Below are 12,124 nucleotides of genomic sequence, written 5' to 3' on the forward strand. Positions count from 1 at the left end.
GGCATGGGAGCGTGCTCAGCTACCAAACACAGACTAATAGGCTACAACTTTTAATTTTGAGAATACCCCCCTTCCCCAACTCTACCCTCCCCCAATCCTTCATATCACATAGGAACATTACGCATCCATACAGCTCTGTGAAGAAGCGGTGTTCCTACCCTGTTCTTCTCTGCTATGGTGTGGCTGGGAGGCTACCTGGAGACTACACCCTACAGAGGGGATCTCACCCTCTATACTGATAGAGCTGATCTCTTACCTCTGGACACTGAGGGGTTAGTCAGCTATCACAGTGCTCCCCTAGATGGACTGTCCACAAGTCAATTAAAATCATGGGATGCACTGTGTGACTTTTATTCTTACAGTTCTTACTAGGGTTAAAAATGAAATAAAATACAATTATGTTGTCATAGAAAAAAATTTAATGTAATAAAACAATTGATTATTGATCTTGAATTTAAACAAATTAAGATAGTAATCCTGGGTGAATGTGGAATAGATTGACCAATGCTACTCTGAATATGAGGTAGGCAAAGCATAATTTATCTGAATTAGAGAAACTGATCTCAGTACTGGAGGAGAGACTCTGAGTCCAGTAAGATTGATAAGATCAGCTTAAACCATCACAACTAAACCTATCTAGTTGTGTTGTGTTTCAGACCACAGCCAGCTGTACATATACAGTGAGGGAAAAAAGTATTTGATCCCCTGCTGATTTTGTACGTTTGTCCACTGACAAAGAAATGATCAGTCTATAATTTTAATGGTAGGTTTATTTGAACAGTGAGAGACAGAATAACAACAAAAAAATCCAGAAAAACGCATGTCAAAAATGTTATAAATTGATTTGCATTTTAATGAGGGAAATAAGTATTTGACCCCCTCTCAATCAGAAAGATTTCTGGCTCCCAGGTGTCTTTTATACAGGTAACGAGCTGAGATTAGGAGCACACTCTTAAAGGGAGTGCTCCTAATCTCAGCTTGTTACCTGTATAAAAGACACCTGTCCACAGAAGCAATCAATCAATCAGATTCCAAACTCTCCACCATGGCCAAGACCAAAGAGCTCTCCAAGGATGTCAGGGACAAGATTGTAGACCTACACAAGGCTGGAATGGGCTACAAGACCATCGCCAAGCAGCTTGGTGAGAAGGTGACAACAGTTGGTGCGATTATTCGCAAATGGAAGAAACACAAAAGAACTGTCAATCTCCCTCGGCCTGGGGCTCCATGCAATATCTCACCTCGTGGAGTTTTAATGATCATGAGAACGGTGAGGAATCAGCCCAGAACTACACGGGAGGAACTTGTCAATGATCTCAAGGCAGCTGGGACCATAGTCACCAAGAAAACAATTGGTAACACACCACGCCGTGAAGGACTGAAATCCTGCAGCGCCCGCAAGGTCCCCCTGCTCAAGAAAGCACATATACAGGCCCATCTGAAGTTTGCCAATGAACATCTGAATGATTCAGAGGAGAACTGGGTGAAAATGTTGTGGTCAGATGAGACCAAAATCGAGCTCTTTGGTATCAACTCAACTCGCCGTGTTTGGAGGAGGAGGAATGCTGCCTATGACCCCAAGAACACCATCCCCACCGTCAAACATGGAGGTGGAAACATTATGCTTTGGGGGTGTTTTTCTGCTAAGGGGACAGGACAACTTCACCGCATCAAAGGGACGATGGACGGGGCCATGTACCATCAAATCTTGGGTGAGAACCTCCTTCCCTCAGCCAGGGCATTCAAAATGGGTTGTGGATGGGTATTCCAGCATGACAATGACCGAAAACACACGGCCAAGGCAACAAAGGAGTGGCTCAAGAAGAAGCACATTAAGGTCCTGGAGTGGCCTAGCCAGTCTCCAGACCTTAATAATAATAATAATAATATGCCATTTAGCAGACGCTTTTATCCAAAGCGACTTACAGTCATGCGTGCATACATTTTTGTGTATGGGTGGTCCCGGGGATCAAACCCACTACCTTGGCGTTACAAGCGCCGTGCTCTACCAGCTGATCTACAGAGGACCAATCCCAATTCATTAATCCTATAGAAAATCTGTGGAGGGAGCTGAAGGTTCGAGTTGCCAAACGTCAGGCTCGAAACGTTAATGACTTGGAGAAGATCTGCAAAGAGGAGTGGGACAAAATCCCTCCTGAGATGTGTGCAAACCTGGTGGCCAACTACAAGAAACATCTGACCTCTGTGATTGCCAACAAAGGTTTTGCCACGAAGTACTAAGTCATATTTTGCAGAGGGGTCAAATACTTATTTCCCTCATTAAAATGCCAATCAATTTCTAACAATTTTGACATGCGTTTTTCTGGATTTTTTTGTTGTTATTCTGTCTCTCACTGTACAAATAAACCTACCATTAAAATTATAGACTGATCACGTCTTTGTCAGTGGGCAAACGTACAAAATCAGCAGGGGATCAAATACTTTTTTCTCTCACTGTACAGTACATTACACCCTTCACTCCTCTCCCCCCGCCTGCCTTCAACTTCAACGGAATACCAACAACAGCAAAACAATTGCCACAAAAATAAATGTATCAAAGAGGCTCTGGGGCTACTCTGGGAAGTCCCTGGAAAGACAGACAGAGAACGTGGTGAGGAGAGGAGTGGAGAGGGGAGCCCAGGCAGTCAGATGTTGATGGATCGAATCTTTGACTTCCAGTAGAAATGGCATGATGGCCTGGCATCTCTCTGAAGTGCTCCGCTCGCATTGTGACCAAATCCTGTTATGTCCCTGTTTCATTGTGGTGACAGCATGAGGAATGCTTGGTTTTGTTCTCCCCACTGTTGCTATCCATCATCAGAGGAAAGCACAGTCGCGCTCTCTTCACTCCCCCTCCCCTCTCCCTCTCCCTCCCATTCCTCCCTCTCTCTCTCTCTCTCTCTCTCTCTCTCTCTCTCTCTCTCTCTCTCTCTCTCTCTCTCTCTCAGCACCACTGTTGAGACATCTTTTGTTTGCCACTGTAGGTCCTCCTCCTCGTCTGCAGCACATGTGCTGTTAAATTAGCTGCCCTGTTTTTCACACACTCCATTCCAGGGGATCTGTCTTTATAGGGCATGTGAGAGGACAAAGGGGAGCATTGTGTGGTGCTGTATTCAGAAACACTTAGGTCATAAAGACAGGCTTTTCTTTCAGATTAATGTTGTACTTAGAATGGGATGTAATTTGATCCCAGTCAATGTGTTCAACGTTGAAAGTATTCTGTCTAGGTTTTCCTAACCTAGAAGGAAAAAAATAATATGTCCAGCCATCTAATTAATTCCCAAGTCTCACTTGATCACATTCTGGGTGGTCAATGAGTGGGGGATTAATAGTTTAATTATCACCCCTAAAGTGGTCAAAGCTTATATTTAATTAGAAAATAAACAAAAAACAGAGGCCCTTGTATCCAATCACGATCAATGAAGCCGAAAGAGGGGCCACAGCATTATGAGGGGGGAAACTCCCAGCATATAATATTGCCACGTAAAATAATCATAATTAGTCAAACGTAATTAGCGGAACATTACAGAATTACTGAGCTGCTCTGGAATGTCTTTCATGCTTCTATAAGGAGAAAGCAAGGAGAGACGCAATTCATCAGTCTCACATACAGTATTACAGGCACATTCATTCTAAAGTGCTTATGGTGTGGTGTTTAAAATGGATGCATACACATTTGCCAGGCAATAATTGTACAGATCACAATTATTTAGTTTCAGACATTTTTTATATGAATATGAATAGAATTATAAAATGTACTGTATCTTGAAAATGGCATTCGTATGATTCAATTTTTTTCTTCATTCGTTGCTATTCAATTACTCCTCCTTAGCGGAGGTCAGATAAAGACTCTGCCACTCTATTACCCGCTAAGCACTGCAGCGCCTTGTGAGCTGGTGCTGGGGTTGTGAGTGTGTCGCTGTGTATGACGTAAGCTCAAGTGTCAAGATCTTATCTCATAAAGAGGCTTATAAATGTACAACTATCTCATGTCACATAAAGGAGCGGGTTGATTTATTCCTATTGATCAGCTGCTGGGGGCCATGACAGCCTTGTAACGGAAATCAACACCCAGCCTCTCACAGTCACACAGGAGATGGCGTCTGAATGCATTGAGACTTATGCACAGGTGGCGTCTGGAGAACTATACAGGTTAAATAGAACATGATATATGATGTATGTTGCTTCACTTGTAAGTATCTCAGTGTTGAATGGGACTGCTATCGACTGCTATAGTAGTTCAGCAAACATAGACATAACTAAAGGAAGTAGATCTCTCTGTCTGAAAACACCCAACATCCATTACTTTGTTCAGTCTTCACAACAACAAGTCGAATAATTTGAAAGTTTATTCAATGTATTTTCAATGACATCATAGATGTCCAGCTCTGGACAGTCAGTGACCCTCAACCTGTCTCAGTATGGTGCCCCAGAGGTGTCATAAAACCTGGGCAGGGAGCTTTGCCTGGGATGACAGAGTGCCAGGCGTTCTCCCACCAGGGCCTAATTTCCCCCTGTGAAAATGGATAGCACGTCCATGGCGTAGCTTAGTTTAAAATGCAAAATGTGGACATTATCTGGCACGGAGATTCAGCGGCATCCATCACGCTATGCTAATGCAGCCCAGTGGTTAAGATATTCTAATGTAAGCCACCCTGGAGATGTAGAGGAATTAACACAAACAGAGCAGGGCGGCGGGAACACAGAGGGGTCAGGAGATAGGAGGGGACAGGGGAGCCACTCTGGAGACAGGAACTGCCACACACACACACACACACGCGCACACACACATGCATACACACACTCACACAGACACACACACACACACACACACACACACATTTGCATGGATACATACACACTCCCACAGGACTAATATAACTTAAATCCCTAAAGAATGTATGCCTTGAAAACATATACAGTGTATATTTCCTAGCCGTACAACACACAGAGGACATAGTGTGATCACCTAAAACTCTAAAATACATGAATTCGTGCACTCTTGAATTTTATTTCCTCAATTCAATATTTCAGCCATTCAGCCATCTAGCCATTAATTCAGCACTAACATACCACCACTAAAACACAGGTAAAACAGTATTTCACCGATAGATCTTTTCAAAGAGTAAAAACTGGCCCCATTTACAGCTTTAAGCGAGTTTTGTTTGGCCTCCAACCCATAGTGGGAGCTGTTTTGGGACCAACAGCCTGGGCAGGATGTGTCCCCTCTCCTCTGTTTAGCAGGGCAGCAGCCCCAGTGGAAGCCCTGTCCCAGTCCCCAGTCCCCAGTCCCCCTGCTCGCCAGTGCTGCAAGGGAAGGCATTATTATCATTATATTAATGTGACATTAATTGCTTTTACTTTTTCACTCCATTAAGTGTTCTCTATCTCTTTTGGAGCCTGGACAGATGGTTTATCACTCCCGTGCTGTTGGTAGCACCATTAATGGGCTAAGACACTGGGCTATAAAATAATTGCGCCGCAGTGTTGGAAATGTTCATCGTGCTAATTGAAAAGTAATTGCGGAGGTATAGTGCGACTGTCACGCCATAAAAGGCCTGTCATTCGAGAGGAGGAGGACTCTACTGTTAGACTGTATTGTTTGAAGGCTAACACCGCTGGAAGAATCTGGTTAGAGAAAGGGAGAATCCGCCCTACACCAGAATGAACCAATGAGCCGTTTAAAAGATCATTGTGTTTTTCTACCGTCTCTTTCTTTGTGTACTGAATATATTATGGTACTCCTCTATCAAATACTGGACACATTTTCTCAATAATCATTCATGCACCCGTTATTATGAATCTTGCAATAAAATCATAGCTACCCCTATTTAGTAACAGCAGAGACAATGCAGTTTCTGTCCCCTAACACTAGCGGAAGCATGTACCACTGGTAACTGTATGGTACTGTACCAGAAATGTTTGGTAGAGAGGGCAGTAGTAGCTGCATGGTTTCAGCATCCACTGTGGGTCTCTTGTGGCCGTATTGAAATACATTGAGATGTGATTTGTAGGTTGTGGGGACAGGGGACTGAGCAGACCAGACACAAAACAAGCAGCAGACTGAATCAATGCTTGTGAAAACCAAAACATATATTCTGATTTCTGTTTGTACTTCTAGTGTACTGTATTGTGTGTGTGTGTGTGTGTGTGTGTGTGTGTGTGTGTGTGTGTGTGTGTGTGTGTGTGTGTGTGTGTGTGTGTGTGTGTGTGTGTGTGTGTGTGTGTGTGTGTGTGTGTGTGCACATGACTGTGTCCAAAATAAAGTCAAAGCACCACCATTTTTTCCAAACTTTGTGTCTTATTGAGGAGTAGATCATAATTACAACAAATGACTGCTGCACCATCAGCAGTAAGATGTGATTAATTTCTAATGAACTTTGGATATTGCAGTGCAGAACCAAGAGTATTAAATCGTTAAAGTGTTAATGTAACATTATAAAATATCATTAACCTAGCAATTAATCAGCTCGAAAAATAAAATGAACTATTTTATAGCACCAAATTCTGTAGATTTCTAACCTCTTAATTCTATTGAGTGTTGCAGGATAAATCCCTGTAGATTATGGTTCAGTACTACTCCCACTTGGGATTTAAACTCAGCACCATTTTCAACATAATCCTACAAACATTCCTTTGAGAGGATGCCTCATGTGCCATAACTATCCTAAACTACAGAAGAATAAAATAACCTGCAAGCTATGCAGTATCTTATCCATCACTTTCATTGTAGAGCTGAAAAACGCAGTCTTTTCCCAATACAGTGTGAGTGCTCTGTGGACATGCAGAATGTCTGATCTAACACAGGGATCAAGATTTGTGTCCAACAGCCCTGTATTGATGCTGCTTTGTGTTTGAGGTGTTGCTGCAGGTTAAAGGAAGGGGCAGGGGCATTATTTTAATCCGTCATTACTAAAACAAAGCAGCCTCTTGCTTATCAGCCCCTCATCGACTCTCCTTCCAGCCCCTGTCGCTGAGACAATCCACAGTATTGACACCCATTGACTGGGGCTTGAGAGAGAACAGGATGGTGAACTTGTCTAACATGGATCTGGGTCAGGGCGAGGGACAGGGGCTAGGGGGAGGGGTGTTTGAGAGACCCCCACATTCTGGGTCATGGATCCGATAGTGCTGTGTGTGACTATGGCACGCTCCAATCAATTGCCAAGGGCTGGAGATGAGGCCTGAAATTGGAGTGATTGATTCCAGCAGTTATGATGCCATGTTCATTGATGCCTTTTGATTTGTGTGACTTGCCTTTCGATTTCTCCTCTGACTTCCTGTTTGTGAGCAACACGCATGTGTGTAGGCTCAGGCTGGGCGCATGCATGCAGGTTGAACTGTATGAGGGGGTGGCTTCTCTGTAGGTCAACTAACCCGTGCATATTCTCTACCTAGAGAGCCATTTCTACCCCGGCCCTCACCCAACCACCTCTCCAAAACTCTCCCCTTTCCAAGGTCAATATCCTCAAGGATTAGTCTGAGGAGGAGGGGAATTTTAAGCATGGTTGCACCCTCTCCAAATGCCCCCTCAAGGGCTTTGGGGGGCAGTGACGGTATGTCAGAGCAAAGTGAAAAGTGTACCCATTCCCTCTTTATGTGTCCATTTGCCACCTTCATTAGGACCATTCAGGAACACTTAGAGGCACCCTGCACCTCCACACATGAACCTCTCAGAGGCCGCTCTCTCCTTAAAGCACCTTCCCCAATCAAATAACTACCATTAAAAACCATGCAAGAGACAGAGAGAGATGGAGAGAGAGGCAGGGAGAGAGAGGGGGAGGGCAGAGAGGGAGAGATATAGTAGAATACATATAGCAAGATTTTACTAATGTAATATTGATCACTCCCAGACAGTCACCATGGCACCCGGACAATAGCTCAGGTCCCTGGCCACTGGTCAGTCCTATCTTCTTCTGTCCTCTGGCAGCCTGCAGGCAGGCTCTCTGCTCTCCACGGGGCCCCCTCCCTCCCTCCCTCCACTGGCCTGTCTCTAAAGGATCCACACAGCCGCAGACAAAAACAACAACACATGGTTATGAATGAGCACGACTGCTCCATCTTAAAAAGTAGCCACGTTCTCTTCTCTCTGAGAGAGCATTGCACTGGTAGTCAAATTCAGGGGACAAAATCTAAATGTATTCATAAACCCCTGCCCAAAGTGGCAGATCCACACTGGTAAATCTCCTGCTCATCCTATCTCCCCCCTTCTCTCTCTCTCTGCTGGCTGGTCTGGCCTCAGACGGAAAATAAAGGAAAACAAGAATGGAGAGAGCAACAGAGGTGAAGTCAGTACAGGTGTTGATCTCAGAGAAGCCAGTCCCCTGTGTGTTACAGTCCAGAGCAGTGCAGTGCAGTAGAACCACAAGGAAAACTCAAGACAAGGGGTTGAAAAACAGTGTCAGTTCATGATTTTTTTCAGTTCTCACCATAATGCTCCAGTGTTACAGTAGTCTATGTACACCAGAGGAGGCTGGTGGGAGGAGCTATAGGAGGACAGGCTCATTGTAATGGCTGGAATTGAATAAATGGAATGGAGTCAAACATGTGGTTTCCATATGTTTGATATGTTTGATACCGTTCCGTTAATACCATTACGGTTATTAAAATGAGCCCGTCCTCCTATAACTCCTCCCACCAGCCACCTCTGATGTACACATAAAGCTTCTCTCCTCTGCCTGTCCTGAGCCTACAGCGGCAAACACAAAGAGCATACAGTCACAGTGGAGAGGCGATGTCATGAATTCCTTATGGCTGAGGCAGGCACCAGTTCAGTCATTTGTAGCCGACGACAGCTGTCCCCTCTTCCCTCTATCTTCCTGTGAGGGCCTTAGCTGCTTCTAATTCGGGGGGTTAAGAGGAAATCGACAAAGTTAAAGCAAAGACTTAGTTTGACAAATGAGGTGGAGAAATGTGTTGGCTGCAATTAACTCCACCAGAGCAGTAATATGTTGGAGCAGGAACACACAGTATAGCTCCCATGGTTTAATGGCCAGCTCTCTGCTGAGCTGTGCTCTGCTATACATACACCAGCCCTGGAGCACTGAATTGGGGATGTTTAAAGGTAAAACACAACAAATAGTTCTATTTTTTCTATGAAGAGCAACCCTGTTCACCGAATTGAGACTAGGCTATATTGACTAATTTCCTTCCTAAATGAAAGGGATACCAGAAGACCACCACTTTTGTGGAGATAGGGAGAGAAGTGAGTGATTTGCATAGAAAAGTTCATAAGCTTGGGACATAAGGATATGGTCATAAAAAGGAGCAATAAAATGTTTAACTATGACAGAATATTAAGAGGCAGTAAATTTAAGGCACGCTGCAAGAATGACCCCTGTAGAGTGCCATGCAGTGTGGTGGTCGGCGGTTCAGACCGCTGATCTCACCGTGTGAGGGGGTGTGCTCACTGTACACAGAGTATAAAGCATATTCTGCTCACCCCTGACAGATATGGCTGTCTCTCATACACTGTTATGATTCACACAAATAAATTATCATAAAGGCTACTGTCTGACCTCCATCATTGTTCAAGCTGACTATTATTTATACTCAGAGAAACCGGACAATAGGAAATAGTGTAATTTACAAGCATTTCCTTTTAGATATTGTTGAATTTAATTCCAAGCTTCAGAATCAGTCCATGATCGAGATCGAACTAACAAATCCACCTTTCAAGCGGCTCTCTATAATGAATGCAGTTCAACAGGTGGTCCATAGATGGAGCTCTTCTCATTAGAATACATCACATTACGCTAAAAGCCTGTCTTCATGTTACTGTGTCCTTCATCTCCCATGGAGCGTCGGTCAGAGCCAGAGGAGAAAGCTACCTTTACCTGTCCTTGAGCAGCACAAAGTGGTTAAAAACATATGATCCACACCTGACCGGGGGGCTTAAATTGATTTCTTCATTAAATGATATTGTGGCCATATTAATAATTGTATTCCCATTTCTTACTTAACAGACTGGACCCCTTGTGAGTGTCAAACCACAAACCACTATGTTCCCTGGAGCAGTATGACTTAATTGAGCTATCCTGGGAAATATAATTACAATAATGCATGGAGAGGATTGGGTAATATTCACTCTGTTTTACCTCAACACACACACACGCACGCACGCACGCACGCACACACACACACACACACACACACACACACACACACACACACACACACAAATGAAACAGTAACAACAATAAAGAGTTTCATTGGAGGGGTTTTGATCATTATTCATTGGCCAGTAAAGTCAGTCAGTCTCCATGTCTGGAGCCAAGTGTCGGCAAAACCATCACCACAAATAAAAATCATTTTAAATTAGATAAACTTCTTATACACCGGGGCAAACCTCATTCACTAGCTCTCCAGTATGATGATACATGTACTGTATCATGTAGCGCAGCTGTGCAATCATTCTAGCCATATCACCACAGAGCAGTTACTGAGTAAATCATGCCCATGCACAGTACATGTTGCAGATTCAGACAGAGACTAAGGACAATTAAGCTACATATACCTATTGAAGTGCTTATTGGGATTTCTACAATAATCTATTCTCTGACCATTCTCATTAGCTGTGTAGTGACAGTGTTAATTCCAGTGAAAAGTCTCCCAAAATACCTGCCGATATGTGAGCTTTAACTACACAAAGACAATAGTCCAGCCCTGCAGCTATAGCTTGATGGTATTGATGGATGTCAGGACTTGACAGAGGTACCTTTTGTGTCTCACATCGTGTAGCTCTAGATTGACAATGCAAAATATACTTTCTACAGTCTTACTATGGTTAAAAAAACGTATCTCAAGAGCACTGTCACATGTCGTTAAAAAAAATAATAATTAATGAATTTGGAAGTCACATGCTATTTTTGTTGTTATTATATTTTACATTGAACCTTTTCTTTAGAGTGCCAGTTAAATATTAGTTATAGGTGAATACTGTACGCCTATTGATCAGAAAAGACTCATCATCAATTGTCCATCTACACTTTGTTTGTGGATTTGTGTGTGTAGGCTATGTCTGCATGTGATTGAGAGATGGTTTGTTTACACCAAGCCTTTAACAAGGCTTGAAAGGCTTCCTAAATGGCATTATGTCCATAACATTGCAATGGTAGCATCTGCGCGTGTGTGACACGTGTGTGTTTGTGTGTGCATGTGTGTGTGTGTGTGTGTGTGTGTGTGTGTTTATTACATCTCTCTGTGATTGAGAGCAAGGTCAAAGGGACATATGGGAGATGGGCAGAGACGGGGAGAGAGGGGGAGAGAGGGAGAGGGAGAGAGACGGGGAGAGACGGAGAAAGACGGCGAGAGACGGAGAGAGACGGAGCGAGACTGGGAGAAACGGGAGAGGGAGAGAGACGGAGAGAGACGGGAGAGATGGGCGAGACGGGGAGAGACGGGGAGACGGGAGAGACAGGAGAGAGACGGGGGAGATGGGAGAGATGGGAGAGATGGGAGAGACGGGTAGAGACGGGGGAGACAGAGAGAGACGGGAGACAGAGAGAAGGAGAGAGATTGGGAGAGACAGGGAGAGGGAGAGAGACGGGGGAGACGGAGAGAGACGGAGAGAGACGGGAGAGACGGGGAGAGACTGGGAAAGACGGGGAGAGACTGGGAAAGACGGGGAGAGATGGGAGAGACGGGGGAGACGGTGTAGATGGGAGAGATCGGGAGCGACGGGGAGAGACGGGGGAGACGGGAGAGACGGGTGAGACGGGGAGAGAGACGGGGAGACGGGAGAGAGAGGAGAAACAGGTAGAGACGGGGGAGACGGAGAGAGACGGGAGGCAGAGAGAGACTGGGAGAGACGGGGAGAGGGAGAGAGACGGAGAGAGATGGGAGAGAAGGGGAGAGACTGGGAGAGACGGGGAGAGGGAGAGAGACGGAGAGAGACAGGGAGACGGAGAGAGACGGAGAGAGACGGAGAGAGACTGGGAGAGACGGGGAGAGGGAGAGAGACGGAGAGAGATGGGAGAGAAGGGGAGAGACTGGGAGAGACGGGGAGAGGGAGAGAGACGGAGAGAGACGGGGAGACGGAGAGAGACGGAGAGAGACGGGAGAGACGGGCGAGACGGGGAGAGATGGGTAGAGACGGGTAGAGATGGGTAGAGATGAGTAGAGA

The sequence above is a fragment of the Coregonus lavaretus genome (genome assembly GCF_964263955.1).
Source record: "Coregonus lavaretus genome assembly, chromosome: 18".
In the NCBI taxonomy this organism is placed as follows: Eukaryota; Metazoa; Chordata; class Actinopteri; order Salmoniformes; family Salmonidae; genus Coregonus; species Coregonus lavaretus.